The following is a 19,484-nucleotide window of genomic DNA, read 5'->3' on the forward strand; positions in this document are numbered from 1 at the left end:
ACCATCAGAGTGAACAGGCAACCTACAAAATGGGAGAAAATTTTTGCAACCTACTCATCTGACAAAGGGCTAATATCCAGAATCTACAATGAACTCCAACAAATTTACAAGAAAAAAACAAACAACCCCATCAAAAAGTGGGCGAAGGACATGAACAGACATTTCTCAAAAGAAGACATTTATGCAGCCAAAAAACACATGAAAAAATGCTCACCATCACTGGCCATCAGAGAAATGCAAATCAAAACCACAATGAGATACCATCTCACACCAGTTAGAATGGCAATCATTAAAAAGTCAGGAAACAACAGGTGCTGGAGAGGATGTGGAGAAATAGGAACACTTTTACACTGTTGGTGGGACTGTAAACTAGTTCAACCCTTGTGGAAGTCAGTGTGGCGATTCCTCAGGGATCTAGAGGTAGAAATTCCATTCGACCCAGCCATCCCATTACTGGGTATATACCCAAAGGACTATAAATCATGCTGCTATAAAGACACATGCACACGTATGTTTATTGCGGCATTATTCACAATAGCAAAGACTTGGAACCAACCCAAATGTCCAACAATGATAGACTGGATTAAGAAAATGTGGCACATATACACCATGGAATACTATGCAGCCATAAAAAATGATGAGTTCATGTCCTTTGTAGGGACATGGATGAAATTGGAAATCATCATTCTCAGTAAACTATCGCAAGAACAAAAAACCAAACACCGCATATTCTCACTCATAGGTGGGAATTGAACAATGAGAACACATGGACACAGGAAGGGAACATCACACTTCGGGGACTGTTGTGGGGTGGGGGGAGGGGGGAGGGATAGCATTAGGAGATATACCTAATGCTAGATGACGAGTTGGTGGGTGCAGCGCACCAGCATGGCACATGTATACATATGTAACTTACCTGCACATTGCGCACATGTACCATAAAACCTAAAGTATAATAATAATAATAATAAAAGAAAAAAAAAAAAGAAAAAAAAATAATTAAAAACAAACAAACAAACAAACAAACAAACAAAAACAGTGATATAATTTTCTTATAAAACAAAATTCTGAGAAAGATGGGAGTGGGCTAGACATTATAACATCATAATTAAGAGTAAATTTTGTTTCAAAATTGTGCCTCTAGCAAGTTAGGCCTCAATTTTCTTCTCTGTAAAATGGGGATAGTAACAACACCTGACTTTATAAGCTTGGAGAGAATTTAACTAAAGAAGGCATGTATAGTACTTAGCAGTGTGGTGCCTGGTGCATAGAAAGTTCTCAATAAACAGTTATTGTTAAGAGTAGTCTCTCTCTTTCTCTCATGTATCCACACACCACCACCACTAAATCTATCAAATACCTTGTCTTTGCTTCAGCTGATTTTTATTCCATATGGACCAGTATGGTTCCACAGTGATTAATAAACAATACAGGGCAGGTGGAGAAAGAGAGAAAGAGAGAAGTGTTTGTGTATGCATATAAGGGAGAAACATCCAAGACTATCTCAAGATTCAAAATAACTGTTCCAGAGACCCTGGGCAAAAGCAGTGAAAAATCAAAGCAGCTAAATCCCCCTCAATCCCAAACCAAGTGTTTACTCCTTAGCAAAACAAAGCTGCTGAAAGAGAATCAGCAGAACAAAAGCAGAGACTTGGAAAGTAACTTTGAGAGATATTGCAGAGAATTGTAAAGAAACTGTCCTTTCTAATCCCAGAGTTGCTGAAACTACAGAAAAGCTAGTAGAAATTAACCGTTTGTGTCACAGGCAGAGCACCATATGCTGCTCCCCTTCCCTGGAGAAAGAACAGCGAGCAATTGCTTCCCGCTCCCCAGCAAGGCTGCTGAGCTCAGCCTGCACTCACTTGGGCTCTCTAATGAAATGCAATTTAACAAGCCAGGCCCCAGCGTACTTAACCTTTGGACCATGGATGCCTACGTTTCTCTGGAGAAAGAGCCAGTTGTGCTTGTCTTAGTGACTGTGATGCAACCACTGAAGGGAAAAAAAGGCTTATACTCACTACGATTTTGCAATGGCTCCAACAAAGAGCTTAAAGGATTTCAGATGCATTCGGAAATTAAACTCTGCTGGTCCTCCTGAGCCAGCATCTCTTCTGAATGCCAGAGGGACTGACAATGACAAAACCCAGACTCAACTGCTGATGCAGGCGTGGTGGTATTTGGGTTGTCTAGTCATGACAAGGCATAAACGAATCTCTTTGCCACTGTTTGCATGTGAAAAAATGGCATCTCATCAGACCACTTTCTACCCAGCTCCACTAGCAAGCTACCTCAACACCAACCCCCCACCGCCTGAGTGGATCTTTGGGAAACTGGCCTTGAATATAGAACATGGAATTTTTTAAGAGAATAAATGTGCTCATTCTCTCTCTGGTTATATAAATATTTCTAGTCAAAGGTAGACTGACAGTAAGGGATTCAGGACAGTTGGACAAGAGGTTGGCTCCTGCTGACATCAGTGAGAAGGGGCAGATCTCAGAGATGGGGTCTGACTTCGAAGGAAATGAAAAATGAGAGCTTGCTACAAAGACAGAATTTTTGTTTCAAGTAAGGTTCTTATAATACTTGCTTCTGGTGTGTACAGTGGGCCCCCACTTATCTGTGGGGGATAAATTTGTGGATGCTTCAAACTGCAGATGGTACTGAATCCTATATATATATATACTGTGTCAGTCACTCTGATAACTGAGATAGCTACTAAGTAACCAGAAGGTGAGTAGTGTGCACAGTATGGATACACTGGACAAAGGGATGATTGTGTCCGGGATGGGAAGGTGTGAGATTTCACTGTGCTGCTCAGAAGGGCACGCAATTTAAAACTTGTAAATCATTTCATTTCTGAAATTTTTTGTTTAATATTTTCTGAATGAAGTTGACTGCAGGTAACTGAAACCACAGATAAGGGGGAACTACTCTACTCTACAGATGACAAGAAGGCAACTGGATTTCTGTAACCTGGACAAGAGAAACTAAAGGGAAGAGCATGTGGCAGAGGGGCTGGAATGAAGCAGTGGTGGAATTTTGTGACCATTTGTAAGGGAATGGAGGCTTACACATGGAGGATACTGGCCTCCACTTTGATTTGTTTTACTTCAAATTCTGGGGTATGAGTTATAAAGAAATGGGTTCTTTGTGTAATTAAAAATGCCTAAGATTTTGCACCAGTGAGTCTGATTACGCAGAGTAAGAAAGTATTGCTCAATAAATATTTGTTGAATTGAATGTTGCAATGGTTTGAATGAGTCCCTCAAAGTTCATGTGTTGGAAACTTAATCCCGAATGCAACAGTGTTGAAAGGTGGAACCTTTAAGAAGTGATGTGGTCATGAGGTTCTGCCGTCATGAATGGATTAAAGCAGGAGTGGGTTAGTTATCTTGGGAATGGATTCCTGATAAAAGAATGAGCTCAGCCCTCTTGCCCTTTCTCGCATGTGCTCTCTAGCCTCTCATGTTCTACCATAGGATGATACAACACAGAGGCCCTCACAAGATGGCAGCCCCTTGATCTTGGACTTCCCAGCCTCCAGAACTGTAAGAAATATATTTCTTTTCTTTATAAATGACCTAGTCTGTGGTATTTTGTTATTGTAACACAAATTGGACTGAGATAAATGCTCACATTTCCAGCCTCACATTTTTGTCACTGTGGCTGTGTAATGTGAGTCTCATTGTAACATGACTCACTGACAAACAAAATTATACACTGCTGCACCACCCACCTCAACACAATATTGCACACTGACAAAGCCTCTGATGAGGGAGTTCAGGCTGCTTGCAAACCCTACCTGTACAGGGGCCACCTTCACATCCTGTGGGTGGTAAAACGAATGAAATGATGACTGCATGACACAAAAACCTAAGGGGTCAGTCCCAGTAGACTCCAAATAACCAGAAGATGATAACAAATTACCCTGAAAAGTGATGGATTACCTTTACTCTTGCCTTCCTGTCTTTAATAAAAATGAAATTATTTGCTTTCTCTCTCACTATGTAAATTTGGCTTAGTTAGGATTTTACCACGAGCTTCATATCACAAAACTAGGTTTTGATATGAGTAAAAGAGAAAAACATGAAAGGAGAAAAGAGAACAGAGTGAGGATGAGAAGAAGGAGTGGGGCAAGAACAACATAATTTAAATCAGAAAGCAAACAGCCTTAAGGAAGTCAGAACTACAATGAAGTTGGCTACTCACAAGCCAGAAGCCAGATTCTAACCATATACAAATAAAAAGGGGATTGTGGGTATGTGTACGTGTGTGTGTGTGTACGCATATGTCAGAGACAGACACAGTCATATCAGATAGCTTCAGCACATGCCAGTTCCATCACCCGCAGTGGAAACTCAGCCATCTTAGAAGTTTCTTCTTTCCTTTCCCCAACATGGTATAATTTACCAGGTTCTGTGATTATCTGTCTTAGCCTAGGTTCCACCAAAACAAAGCCTGAGACAAGTCTTGTATACAGTGGTTTAATATGAGAGTGGACCCAGGGAGCAGTGAAAGGTATAGCAGAATCAATAGACAAGGAGCAAACAGCCGAATCAAGTTTGTATTACTGAGTTGGCCACCACTGCAAATCTTTGATCCTGTGGGATCTTTTAAAGAGTCTTGTGAAATGCATCACCATAGTCCATGCAGAGAACTCCTCCATACCATAACTCAACCACGGCCCCATGGGGATTAGAACCATCATATTTCTGGCTTGTGCATGTGAGACTGCAGAGCGGGTTCCTGGGGCATTCCATGCAGTAACATCAGGTCAAGCATGGAGTACACGGTCTTGCCTCCATGCTCTGTTTGCACCTGCCCAGAGCTAGTTGAAGTCTGTGCAGAAATGGTGATGGCCACAGTGGTCAGAGTAAAGGGTAGGGCAGGAAGAATTTGAAATAGCACAAAAGAGGTATATAAATTTTTCCCAACTGTCACTACCCTAGTTTAGGGCATCTCTTGCCTGAATAATTACTGTAACCTCCTAACTGAGCTCCCTGTGAATCTCTTTTCTTTCAAGCCCACTATGAATATACTACCAGAATCATGTTTCTAAAATTCAGATCTGATTATATTCTTTCTTTCTTAAAAGGCTTCTCCTCCCTTGCTCCTTTCTTATTTGTATATTTTGTGCCTTTGTATGTTTCTTGACTTCCTTTTGAAGTTCTGGTGTAACACAAGAGGTAGTTTTCAAAATCTGTCCAATATACCTCTCTGGCCTCATTTCTCACCTCCTCCAAACAAGCATCCTTCAAACTATCCCTGATGTGTGAACCTGCAAGACGCCCTGTGATAAGAGAGCCTGCCTGCTCTTGAGTGTCTCCATGTCAACCTGCCCCAGGACCATGCCTCAGCAAACTCTTCAGGAGGAGCAGGCAGTTCTTTTACTCAAGGGTTCAGTTAATCAGCCTTAAAGGGCACAGAGCCTGATAATTGGGAGTTGTGGTGGTGATGGTGGTTGTGGTTGTGGTGGTGGTGGTGGTGATGGTGGTGGTTTTCCTAACCTGTTCCCCCACACCAAACAAAGGTGCCCCTATTTCTAGTCCCTCATGGCAGCTCTCTCATTCTCTGCCTTGATCTCCCCTATGTCGTCTCTTTCCTGAATCTTTCTCTTTAAAATCCTTCACACGGGTGGTCCACCCCAACCTCTCCTTGGGAAAAGGAAAATATCTTGGGAAGGTCTCTTCTTGGCATGGAGTGTTGTAGGGAATGGGGTTGGGAGATGATGGGTTCCACCTGAATTTACCTAACATTAAATTATAATTTCACAATTGTGAAATATTTAATTTTTTTCTTCTGACTATCATATGGTCTATTATCACCTGAGAAATACTCCTCAGTTAAAACGACATTGAGCCTATTAATTGCAAAGTAATAACTCTTGCTTTATGTGCTAAGGGAAGAAGGTAAGCTCTATGAGGGCAGGATTTTTGTTGTTTATTAACTGTTTTATCCAGAGCACCTGGAAAAGCCCCTGACACACGGCAGGATATGCTCTTCTTTCCAGGATTTCCTTTGTTACAAAAGACCCCTTGTTTGGCAGAGAATAGATTGATTTTTGCCTTCCTTAGGCAATTCTCATGGGTGGTGAGGATTTGGAGAATGTGGAAATGGTGTCTCAATTCTTTCAATGGGTTATAATTTCTAAGGATAACTTTATGAAAAACATTAAAATAAATGTAATGTGGTATTTTTTTCCCCAAAGAAAATATGAGTCCATAGAATGAACTCTTTCATCCCAAAGACTGCTTCCCAGTTTCATGTCCTGAAAGCAGTCACTATTGACAGGCTGTGTTTTTAATTTTACTGGTAATCACTCAACTTCAGAAAATATACTTGCCCTTCTGTTTCTTGTTATCATCAGCTGGAGAGAATTATTGACTGTGAAAGATAAGAAAGTAACACTACATCATTGCCCACTCATATTCCTCTTCCTGCTTGTCTACTATTTTTTCTTTCATATTTTACTTTTTAAAACACTTTTTTGATCCACATTTTGGGAGCTTTTTTTGACTTTATTTTTTTGAGTATCTAAATTATTTTGAGATCTTTTTTGGGGTCCGCTGTATTCAGTATATTCCTGTCCACTTATTAAACTTCTTAGAACTTTTAATTTCCTATTTTGGACTGGTTGCTCCTTTTTACATAGCATTCTGTTCTTATTTAATTGATGCAACATCTTGAATATCTGACGATTTTAATTAAAATGTTTTGAAAAGGTTCTTTCTGTTCCCTGGATTATCTCTGTTTCCTTTGTCATTTTAGTCCTTTTCTTTATATGCTGTTGGTTTTCTTCCAATATCTGTTGATAATTTTCAGTTTATCTTTATGAGCGAGGGTTATGCCATCAGCTATACTTTTTCTGCAACTGTGTAGATCCTTGGATTAAAGAGCTACTTCTAGGCTCTTTATAAGTAGGTTTTCCTCCAGAAGGCAGTTTGGGGGTTCCTACCTACACTTGCAAAGGAGGATGGCTTTTTTTTTTTGGTGAGAGAGAACTTAGGAAGACAGTATTTCACTTAAGGGCAGAGTTGCCTTTCGTTGTAATTTCTCAACTTGCTCCTCCTCTTCTCCCTAAATAGACATACACTATTGTATGTCTGTGTGAGAGGTTCAAGAACTGCCTAAAGCCCTAGTTTTCTTTTCTGATACTCTCACAAGGTGAATTTTCCAGGAAGATTTTCCTTAGACAATCATTTCCTTAGACATATTTATTTACATTTATATTTATTTATATTCATATACATTTATATATTATATATTATATCTAATTATATATTTATAGGTAAAATATACCTTATATATACATTATTTATAATATATATTTATATGTTATATTTATATATAAATTTATATTTATATATAAAGTATCTATTTATATATTATTTATATAAATAATTTATAAATATAAATTATATAAATATAAATTTATATAAATTTATTTCATATATTTATATAAATATATGAAATTTATATAAATTATCTATTTATATATTATATTACATATAATATAATATATATAAAATATAATATATAAATGTATATATAATTTTATATATTATATATATTTTCCTTAGACAACCATTTCCTTAGAAATATTTTCCTTAGACAACCATTATTCATTTTTGTTTCAGTGAAACATCTAAAGGATCGAAATAGATGTGAACATTAAGTCTTACATTATATACCACATTTTTCTTTTACTGTATGTAGGTGTTAGAGTGATTAATAAAACACACATTTGTTCAAAAACTTTACTAAACATGTAGTAAATTTTGCTGTTTTGTGCATTCTCAATTGGTGGATGCTAAAGCTACAACTGTTTTCACATAGAGGTTAAAAAAAACTCTTTGGTGTTAAAATTTCTCAACAAGGAACCTCTATCTTAGTCACACTGTCAACCATCTGGGGGTGACTTCTGAATATGATGCATGCTTGATGCCTTCATGGTGCCTTCTCCATTTCAAATGCCCATCTAACCTCTTCTACTTGCAAAATTCTACTGTTTTGAAGGTCTAGCTCAATAATCAATTTCTTTGTAAGGTTTCTCCCCATGCTCTGAGACAGAATTAATTGCACTATCTTCATTATTCTCTGAGCACTCTGTCCATCCCTCTAGCATAGCAATTACCACATTATATGATTGTTGTTTACATTCTCTCTCATTCACTGCACTCTATTCTTACTTATCTTTTCACTTTTTAAATTTCAAATACCCAATGCAGAATTAATACTTGTTGGCTTATATTGAATTGCAGATTTTTCTCTTATTATTATTAATGGTTTTCTCTGACTGTACATAAGCAAAACAAGGCCATAAACTGAATGGCTTGTCTTTAACCTTACCTCTGTGAAGCCTTCTAGGTGAGACCAGTCATTCCAATCACCATTCCTGGTGTTTCTAAAATTGTGCAGGAGAAGGTTCCTGCTTTTGTGTTTCTGGGGAGATTATTATTTCTCCTTACAAGGACTTCCTATAAAAAGAGTAAAGACTCCATTTTGAAAGATCTTTAAGAATAAATGAGGGAGAAAATGTAAATAATGTTCAAGGAAGGTAAAAGTTAAGGAGGAGAGGGGAGAATATGTCTCTTGCTAGAATTTTCCTTAGGGCAGAACTTGTGTTCACCATTGGCTTTGTATTATTTGTTCATTCATCCATTTACTGACTATATATTTAGGGAGTGCCTATGGTGTGCCAGACATTGCTTCAGTCCTAAGGAAAATGTTGAATATGGTAGACAAGGTCTCTGTCTTTATGTAGTTTACAATCCCCTGGGCATTTCACCAGGTTGCTAAGTGACTCATGTGGAAGTCAACCCAGTGGCATGTCAATAGATAATTAGTCAATGGTGTTTGTCAGGTATTTCTTATGTGTTCATATCAGTGCTGAGCTTTGTAGGTAGATCCTGTCTGTAAAGAATTTAGAATGTAAAAATTAGTAGAGTCCTGTACAAAATGGCATAAAGAGTCGTCAAATCAGACGGTTCATAATACAAGGACATTAGCAGTTTAGAGAGTCTTAGGGATCAGTTTGTCTGGAAGTACCATAGATGGGCATACCAGAGGCCTTTGGAGGATCCCCTGAAGCCATTTTCCCCTGCTCCCTCTACCTCCAGTGCCTAGCATGCAGACTTACCTGATGAAAGAGTTTTAAAATGTTTGCTGTGGTTGAAAGCCTATGCAACTGTATGTGGATCCAGGTCCACAGACAAGTTTCACAGGAAGCAGTAATGAACTTGAGGCCTAAAGAATAAGGAGTAAATAGATTGTGACGGGGCACAAGAGGATCCAGATAGGCCAAGAACATGTGTGGAGGCCTAGAGGAGGCAGAGAGCAGGGATTTCAAGGGCTCTACTCTGTCAGTATGGCAAGAGCATAGAGAAGACAGTATGGGAGTGTCAGGAGATGAAGCTGGAAACACAGAAGTGAAATCATGTAGGATTTTGTTACCCTGCTGGTGTTATATAATAGAGGTCCTCTGCCTGCATAATGCCCAATCACGGTGTGACACTCTCTATGACTTTGATGTGTTATAAATTCATTTTTGATTTTAGGTTTTGCTAACATACACATTTAGAGACATCCACGCAAATACACATACAAAGTTTTATGAAAGAGCACTTGACATGATCCCTTTTGTGCGGACTATGAAGTCCTCCAATGACGAAAGTTGACATTTCAGGGGTGAATGATTACTTTGTAATGTCGACAAAAGAGTAAAGCCACAAGGTCTTAAGACAAAATGAATCGTTGAAGGAGAGGGAAAATGGTTAAGTATGAAGACAAAGCTCAAGAAAAGATTATTATGGAAGATAAGAAATAGTACCCAGTATAAAAATTACCCTTGATGTGTGACTCAGCTCCAGCATATAGTGAGTTCTATTCTTGTGTCTGTCACAGGAGGAATCTAGATAGGACCTCATCCTCATCTTCTACTAAGATTGCAAAAGGGAGATGAGCTATCATATTTCTTCTTGCAAAATAACAGAGCTTGCCTGGGAAGAGTATATCAGTGGGCCAATTACAGCTGCATACTTAAATATGCAGGCAGCTTTCAATTACTGGAATGGAGAGACATGAGAATGTAAAAAAAAAAAAAAAAAAAAAAAAAAGCCTAACGACAGACAATCCAAAAGTCACTGAATCTTGGCTTTTGAATGAATTGCATTGTTTTCTTGCAGCAGCAGATTTGTGTTCCTAATTATGCCTTGCTTAAGCTAATATTAAAATGAGTTTGCATTCCCAGAGAAAGCACACACCAGCTGGGAAAAGAAAAGAGAGGGTCCAAAAACTTGGTGAGTGATGGGGTAGGGGTAGTCATAAAGGAAGGGGTCTAGGGCTAAATATTTGCTATAATAATAAAATATAGCCCTCCTAGCTCTTCCCAAATCACATCAATATGTTGTAGCACACAAATACACACACCCACGTGAAAATTTATTATTGCTAAATCAAGAAACCAAATAAAAGCAAGCACAACTTTACATATAATGTAGAAAATAATTTCTCGTTTAAGATTATCTTGCATTTCAAAAACCAAATTGTCTTTGTTATAATATAGTGGTGGGGGGAATCACACTTAAAAGCTGTGTGACCTTGTGAAATTTAAACTTTAATTATCACTTAACCTATGAAAACTCTGCCAATGTTATAGCAGTAAGTCCCTTCAGAAACATAATTCAATTTCTGCCTGTGGGTTATATGGATAAATACTGTAAGACGGGCAAATCAATTATGTGAACATTTAAGTGAGCCATAAAATCCAGGATACCTTCTGGAGACGAGAGTTCCTAAATGTTGTTTGAGAATTCTAGGATTATGTCAAAAGAATAATTATACCACCTTACTCTAGAGATAACTAAGGTTGATGACCATGCCTGGTAAGTGAGAGTCTGAGAAAGTACAATCATAGTCATGGAATTTATACTGAGAGTCAGAGAATATTAGAGAGCAAAGAGGCTGATAGAAGTAGCTGCTAAGATTTACTGAGTATTTACTATGGGGTACGCATGGCTTTAGTCCAACACTTTCTGTTAGAAGTAAGGAAATTGAGATCTGTGGAGATTAAAAGACATAGCCAAGCTGCCCGATTAGGAATGGCCAGAGGCAGAACTAGAACCCAAGATTTCTGACTCTTACTCCAGGGCTTTCCTTCTACTCCAGACTCTTTCTGTGAGCTAGAAGATCCTGTCAATCAATCACACCCACAGACTTTTTTTTTTTTTTTTCATCACATAAATGTGCTGGGTACAGTGGAAGAAACATGGACTTTAGACTCCAACCTCGATTTGATCACTTGCTTCTTACGAGAAAGTCTGACCTCCTGAAGGACTGCTGTGTTTCTCCGCCGCTTCCAGGAATAAAGTCCAACATCCTTGCTTGGTCTGCAAGGCTGGTGCTGGTGGCTGAGGCTGTACTAATCTCACCAGCTTCACCTTGTGATGGTTCCACCTCTGGCCTCTGCTCTACCTGTCCTGGCATGTTTTCCCTTCTTTGAAAGGCCATGCTTCCTTCTGCTGTTGGGGCTCCATGGTGCTGGTGTGGGGAGTGCTCATTTGCCCCCCTCCTGAGTAATTCCCAGGGTCTCAACTTCAATCTCGCTTCCTTCGGGAGGTCCTCTTGGATCCCCAGATTGGGTTGGCTCCCTCTGCTGCTTGTTCTCACAGCATTTTCACTTGCCCTACCATAATTAATTAATTACTTGTGTGGTTGTTGAATTGACACTCCCCTACAAGGATGCAAGCTTTGTGAGGCAGGGACAGGGTCTTTATTGTTCATTTTGTTGTCCCCAGTACTGAGGTCCCTAGGAGGCACTTAAATATCATATGAATGAAGGAACCCACCTCGAACCTCAGTTTTTTTCTTCTATAAAGTAGATATAACAAGCATTGGGGATTGTCAGTGTTAAAAGGCATATTTATTTAAGGTATCCTGTTCAGCATTAGCAGCAGCATAGAACTTGATAAATGTGGTTTCCATTTTATGCACCTTCTTCCTTCCAGGACAGTGCCCTGAGGCACCATGACTGCTGAAACATCTTAAAAAAAAAAAAAGATGGAATTACCTTCTGCATAGTTTAGGTACAAAGTGTATTTTATGAATTCTGTGCCCTTGCATCCTGGTTGCCCACTGATGGTATATGTGGCAGCTTTCCATGAAACAGTGTATTTGATAAAACAGGGCACCTCACTTCCCAGCTGGACAGGATAACACAGCGCTTACTGTAGGCATCATTCTATCATTCTTTCGGGGTCAGAACATGAAGCTAATCACCCTGCTGAATATGGAACAGATGAAAGGGGCGCAGCTGCTCTTCTCAGCTGGTGAGCTGCTGGAGCTTGAACCACTGTGGTTTTCAGGTGTATTTTTCCCCCAAAACCCAGACAGAGTGACAAGGAGGTGGCTCAGATTTGTGCTTACTGAAAGCCCCTGGCCATACTTTCCTTTGGAAGGAAACCCTTAGTTCTCTTCCTTCCCCCTCAGCTAGAATCCAGACTGCCTGAAGAAAATGAACTTTGTTTCCTTCTCAGCAGGCTGTCCTGTGGATTGTAACTCTCCTGGAAGCCCTTGACCCTCCGCTGCTTTGGAAACTCTGTGAGGAGTATGGGAGAGGAAACTGATAGACAGTTGGGGCCAGTTTTTTGGTTTTTGTTTGTTTGTTTTTGTTTTTGTTTTTTTGAGACAAGAGTTTTGCTCTTGTTGCCCAGGCTGGAGTGCAATGGTGCCTTCTCTGCTCACGGCAACCTCCGCCTCCCGGGTTCAAGCGATTCTCTCGCCTCAGCCTCCCAAGTAGCTTGGATTACAGGTATGCGCCACCACGCCCGGCTAATTTTGTAATTTTAGTAGAGATGGGGTTTCTCCATGTTGGTCAGGTTGGTCTTGAACTCCCGACCTCAGGTGATCTGCCCGCCTTGACCTCTTAAAGTGGTGGGATTACAGGCGTGAGCCACCGCGCCCGGCCTGTTCTTTGTTTTTAACATAAGGAGAGGTGAGATGCAACATGTTCAGGGATGTTGGCAACAGAGAAGTCATGTCACAAACTCTTTAGGAACAAGCTATGGATGGGTCAAGTTTGGGTTTACATTAAAGGGAAAGGAAACATTTTACTGTAATTTAAGGCAATAAAGCTGGTGTTTAAGGCCATGGGTATGAGATTAGATTTAGAATCAAGACTTGCCATTTATCTGTTTGGCCTTGGGTAATTACTTTACCTTTCTAAAACTCAGTTTACTCATTTGCAAAGTGGACCCACTTTTAGTACCTATCTTATAGGGTAGGGATTGGCAAATTTTTTTCTGAAAAGGGCCAGAGGGTAAATATTTTAGGCTTTACAATACAGATAGTCTTTGTATCAAATTCTTTTTGTTTCTATAAACCTTTAAAAATATACAATTAGCTTGAGGGCCATGCAAAGCAGGCCCAGGGCCATACTTGGCATCCCCTGTGCAGGGTTAGATGAGTAAGTGAGATAAAATATACAACATTGGACCTAATGTTTTATCTATATATGTTATGTATTGGTCCATTACATTGGACCTAAAACGTAGTGAATTCTCAACAAGCAGTTGATGTGATTATTCACACCTGGTGATTGTGTGGAAGGCTAAATAAGGGCAACAACCAGAGCTTCAGGCTTATAAACTCAGCAACCTTGCCACACACACATCTAACAAAACATACATTTACAAAGGAAAATGTAACTCATACAAATCGGAACTATTAATATGATCCTCATTATTTGACTTAAAGCATTTGAAAATTAAATATTAAATGCCCCTTTATGGGGGACAGCTGGGTGTGAAGCCTTTGCCATGCACCCCTTGTGTGTTATTTCACCACATTCCTGCTAGGTAGTTTTTATTGTCACTGTTACAGAAGAGGAGCAGAGGCTTGAGGAAGGGAACTACCCCCGAAAACCAGTTCTGTCTGCCCAGGGCCTTCTAGTCTCTATTCTCTTTTTAATATACATGCATTTGCATCATCTTTTGCTCCCTGACTCTGAAATAGATGGCTGCCTGCTGAATGGAATTTAATGAGTGGTATTAAATTCCATTTAATACCTGTGTGCCAAGCCCTGTGCTACACACTGGAATTTTTTTTGAAGAGATAAAACAGTCTCTCTCGTTAAAGAGTTTAGAGTCTAGCAGGAAAGACACTACCTGTATAGCAAATCATAACATATTATGAAAGTATTCTATTAGTCATGCTTGGCAGAAACTTACCAAGTGAAGTCTTTGTCTTTTGAAGGCCATTGTGACAATGCCTAGATTTGTATTAAAAATATCCAACTTGGATCCTATCACAATCTCCTACTCCAATATAAAATCTTCATCAGCTCCCTGTTACCCACAGAATGAAGCTCACACTTCCTGGATCCTATTCAAGGCTTTATACCAAAACTTCCCAGTGGGTGTGCCAGATACGCTGAGATGCTGATCCACCACAGCAGCCTTGTCCTTTTCCCCTGATGTACGCTACACATATGATCATTATTCTACACGTGCCTTAATCTGAAGTTTGGGAAGAACTGTTTTTTACGACCTGTCCCTGACTTACCTTTCCTGCCTAATTGCCCTCAGCTGTCGCAGTGCACATGGTGTCTGCTCACTGATCCTTACACATTGTCCATGTTTTTCAACCTCCGCCCCTTTGCTTATGTGGTCGTCTCTGCCTAGAAGTCCTGCCCTACCATTTGACTACTTCTGCATAGCCTGCAAATGCTTTACAACGATAACCCATAAGTTAGGTCTTTCATGAAGAATTGTCCAAGTTCATTGTCCCTTGAACTTTAATACTGTCTTATCTTTTTTATGGCACATGTCCTCTGTTATATCCTTAGTAGTAAAAGGACCTAGTGCTGCTGAGTCTGGCATGCAGTAGGGCTCAGGTGGCCAGCTGGCCAGCCCTCCTGTCTTTTGTGCTCTATTCGTGGAATCTTAGGAAAATTACTTATATCAGTGGCTCTTAAACATGGCTGCACATTAGAATTGCCTGAAAAGGTGTTTTGTTTTGTTCTTTAATATCTGGATGACCAGGAAATACCCCAGACCAATTAAATAAAAAACTCTAGAGGGTTGGCTCCAGCGTCAAAACTCCCCAGGTGACTCCGCTATGCAGTCAGGGTCAAGAGCCACTGTTTTAAACAATCTGAGCTTTGTTTCCAGGGTTTTTCTAAATATTAAATGCAATGTTTGCAAAAGCTTGGCCCAGTGCCTGGTGCATAGTGAGTATGCAGTAACTGTTAATTGTTGTATTATATTTTACCCTGGTTTTTCAGTTCATTGCTAAGAATGTCTTGCACATAGTAGGTACTGAATAAACATTGGTTGAATGAACAAATGCTACTTAGGGAGACCTAAGAGGAAGCCCTAGAAGGTTGTTGCTGAGAAATGGCTTCAATGAGGAACTAAAGGTTGTGCCTAGAGAAGAGGCATGGGGTTGGCAGAGGGGCAAGTGGTCTATCCTGGGTGCAGGCAATGGGGTGGAGGAGGGTGTTAGCATTTACAGGTTTTGAAAGCAATAATAAAACCAAATAAAAGCCAGTCTGCTTTTTGTTATCACCATGCACTGGAAATTTCTAGCAACACCAGTGATAAAGTGTTTCTTGCAGGAGCAGACTTCTCCCAACATCCCTGCCCCGCTTCCCCTTACCTTGGTAACCACTGGCCTGTAGCCCAGCAGGAAAGGACTGAAGAGCTCTTATAGTCAGCACTATTAATGAGCTAAATGGCTTGAGAAAGAAACAAGGGAACTGTAAATTATATTTATAAATTAAGTCATATAAAGCTGGACTAAGTAATTAAACTGTGCACCCATAATTAAATACTTGTATAGCATTTGGGCTCTGAGACTTCTTTCTGCTGTAATAAACTCGCTTTGACCTCTAAATGGTTGGCAGTCTGTGTGGTGAGCTAATGACTCATACAGAGGTGCTGGGCGGAATGATACCAAGGTCACTGTCTAAACAGAAGGACCCTTGAGGGATGTCCATAGAGGTGGTCAAAGCGATGGGTAAGTGATACACAGGGCAAGTGGTAAGTAGAGAGAAAGCCTCACACTCCCGCAAACCTATGAGAGCAACATTAGCATCCTAGATTAGTGAAGGAAGGCCAAGGAGCAGGCTGAACAGAAAGGGAAGGTCTTCCTATTTTTGGCCCCAGACAACCCTTGCACTTTCACTTCCTATTCTCCCCTTCTGCTGCCCCACCTAGAGCCCCAGAAGTCAATATGCATTCTTTTAACACAATCTACTTCTAACGTCTCTCTCTGCCTTTGCCCTTGTCATTCCCTGCATGTCCTTCCCTTCTCCTTTCCTCATTTAGCCATTTAGTCCTTCAAGATTTAGCTCCAGGGTGCCTCAGGGAGCATATTTCTGGCTCATTTTGGCAGGTGGTAAGTATTCCTCTGGTTCCCACAGTTACATTGAGGTATAATCCTCTACAGAACCTCTCCCCCTATAAGGTCCTAAGGACCAAAGCCTCTTTTACAGTTCCTAAAAGTTGCTTGGCACAATGGAAGATGCTTAATACTCATCTGCTAAGTGAGTAAATGAATGAAGGATAGTTGTGTGAAGAAGGAGGTGGTATTCTTATTTTTCAGGTAGAAGACCTAGGCTATAAACTCTTGAGGCTAGGAGCTATATTTTACTCAATTCTATATGGGCAGCAGCAAGGTGCTCAGCAGACAGAAATTGTTCCATGAATATTTGCTAGGTGAACAGGAGACATCAAAAGGAGATAGGCTTTGGCACAAATTCCCCTTATCCCAGCTCCTCACCTCCAAATAGAATAAGAATACTGCTAGCACAAGTGTCAATGTAAACTGGTGTTTACAAAGCATTACTGTCTGTATAGTAAAAAGATGAAAAGGGAGCCAGAGCAGCCTTAAAATAGAGATCACACAAGAAATGAGGAGTCAAGAGGGCACAGTTAGGTTTCAGGGGAGAGTGATCAGCTGTCAGATAAGCTATGCAAATGGCAAGGGAATGTTTTCAGGATGAAAGAAGGATGGGGAGAGAACTGGAAGTTGGGGGCACTGAACCAGGAGGTGCTGGGAGGAGTCCGAGGGAGAGGCCCAGCTGACTGTGTTGCTCACAAGCACCCAAGTGGTTCAGAGACACACCAGGGTTTGAAATCTGCTGGCAGTGGTTAAAGAACTTAGACTCTGGGCTCACATAGAACTGCCTAGGGTAAAGGTCTGCATCGCCATTCCTTATGTGTGACCTTGGGGAAGTTGCGTCATATCTCTAAATCTCAGCTTCCTTATATGTATAATGGGAATAAATGTATCTGCCTCTTAGTCTGGTTGTAAGAAATCAATGAGTTAATATATATAAGCAGTGCCTGGTACAGAGTAAATGCTCAATAAACATCAGCAGTAATAGTTACATGTAGAATCTAATTTGACATCTGAATCACAGATTCCATGTTTTTCTGTGCCCTTTACCCCAAAAAAGGGGAAAGCCCAAAGGGCCTCTGAGCACCCCTTATTTCTATAGGTAGCAGATATAGGAAGCTAGAGGGAAGAGCATTACACACTACTTAGGCATTGTTTTTATTAGAGCTTCACTATACTCATTCTGTTATGAAGTTTTGTATTCCCCAGTGGGGTGCACAAGAGCCAACTGTGTATCCCTGGGAAAGTGAAGTGCCCTCTCTGAGCCTTAGAACACCGATTTGTAAGTTTAGAAGGATTGTTTTTCTGATTCCCTAATAGCCTTTCTCATTTAACATTTCGTGGTGCCACTAAGTCTAAATCAGTCAAGGCCTGAGGTGGGAGTGGGGGGAGAGGTGGGCACTGGCTGGGGACATCCTAGTTGCTTGTAAGGTCAGGGAGCTGCCATGGTTGCGGTTTTCAGTCTCAGAGTTCCAGAGAGTACTCAGAATGGCTGTATATCCTGCATTGGGAGAAGGGCAGAGGGGTGAATGTCCCAGCGGGCCTCTGTTCTGGTCAGGCAGTGGCCATGAAACATCTATTGGAGAGCAGGGCAAGTATAAAGAAATATTGCAGGGGGTCCCTGCAGCCATTTGTCTCTCTGCAGCCCTGAATTTACAGGATTGCCAGGTAAGAATTAGATTAGGTACTGCAATGTTTTATCAGACCAGATGTCCTATCGTGTAAATCCCCTCAATATCAACCCTTACGGGCTTAATGAAATTGCAAGAAAACCCCTGCACTCTCTACTTGTGCCCTCATATTTATTTAGGTCATCTATAATTTGAGAAAATATCCTTTTCCATACCCAAGGGCTCCTTTCTGTGCTTCTCTCTTTTTCTCTCTCTCTTTCCCTGCAGACATGTTTTTCTGTAAATACTGCAGCTCAGCTCTGAATCACACATCAAAGCATTTCTTCTTCATTCATCTTTTGAGGCCAAATTGCAATTTATAATGTCTGTGGTTTTCACTAATCTGTTTCCATGTCATCTCACTTTAAATCAGCAGAAAGCAGCTCACAATAACACACTGAAGCTGCCCCATGGAAGCGAAGAGTGTAATTTGAGTACGGCATTATTGAGTCTCAGTACCCACAGGTAGAACTGTCTGGGGCCTTTATTATACCCAACATTAATCTCAGTAAACAACTTGTTTTGATGAAAGCTGAAAGCCAGATGAAACAACGAAAATTCATGGTTATCAGGAAACAAAACGTGATCCCTTTCTCCTCCCACCTCTTCCTGCACTTTTCTGTGACATCTAAGGCTTTGATAATTTGGGCCCCATAAAGGGAGGGCGGAAGTCAGGCTGTTTGCCTCAAAGAACATGCCGGTAGACCATTCCAGAACCTTTTGAGAAGTGGACATTTGCAGAGCCGGGTCAGAGTCTAGGGCCTGGGAGGAGTCCTGGAGAGCTACAGGTTTTGTGATTTTTTTTTTTTTCCCCTCCGAAGAAAGCATTCCTGAAGGCAATTATTATGCCTTGTTATTTAACCCCAGCTGGTTGTCTCCTGGGAACAGAGCTGACATCCATTGTGATCATCCTCAGCTTTTCGGATGAAACATGGTTCCTTAGAGTCTCCAGGATCTAAGGGGGTGTGATAAACCAGGAACACATACACTAATGGAAAACATTTGCGTGGATAAGCTAGGGTTAAACACACCATTGAATAAAAACCGTATTGTTAAGCACATCAGTTTTTCACAAGTACTGGATGAAAATAATAGTATGAATAAACTTTATTCTTGCTGAATTTCTCTAGGGGACTTTAAGGAGCTTAGTTGTCACTCAGGCCAACCAATGGAAGGTTGATGATTTAGCATCTCCAAGTCCTAGGAGTGCCTCAGGGTTTAATTTCAGGCCCAACTCCCTCCAGCTGATAGAATCTGCCCTACTTTCCCAGAGAGGAGCCAGTAAAGATCTCCTTGTTTGATCTTCTGGGAAGTACACTAGCCATAGAAAGGTAGTGAGTTGGGAGAGACCTGGGGGTGCAGGTAGCAGGGAGTGTTGAGGGTCTGGGGAGATAGGGAAGGAGGAGAGTTTGGTTA

At 40.6% G+C, this 19,484-nt stretch overlaps 1 long non-coding RNA gene across 1 annotated transcript in view; it reads left to right on the forward strand.

Annotated features, from left to right (window-relative positions):
• The first annotated feature begins 984 nt into the window (after positions 1–984).
• The window catches only part of LOC134759424 (uncharacterized), a 64,974-nt gene continuing 46,474 nt past the window's right edge, over positions 985–19,484 (forward strand). The window contains exon 1 of the long non-coding RNA XR_010135525.1: positions 985–3,548. This is a non-coding gene — a long non-coding RNA (uncharacterized LOC134759424). The remainder of the gene's footprint in view (positions 3,549–19,484) is intronic.

Source organism: Pongo abelii, chromosome 9 (genome assembly GCF_028885655.2).
Source record: "Pongo abelii isolate AG06213 chromosome 9, NHGRI_mPonAbe1-v2.0_pri, whole genome shotgun sequence".
Lineage (NCBI taxonomy): Eukaryota > Metazoa > Chordata > Mammalia > Primates > Hominidae > Pongo > Pongo abelii.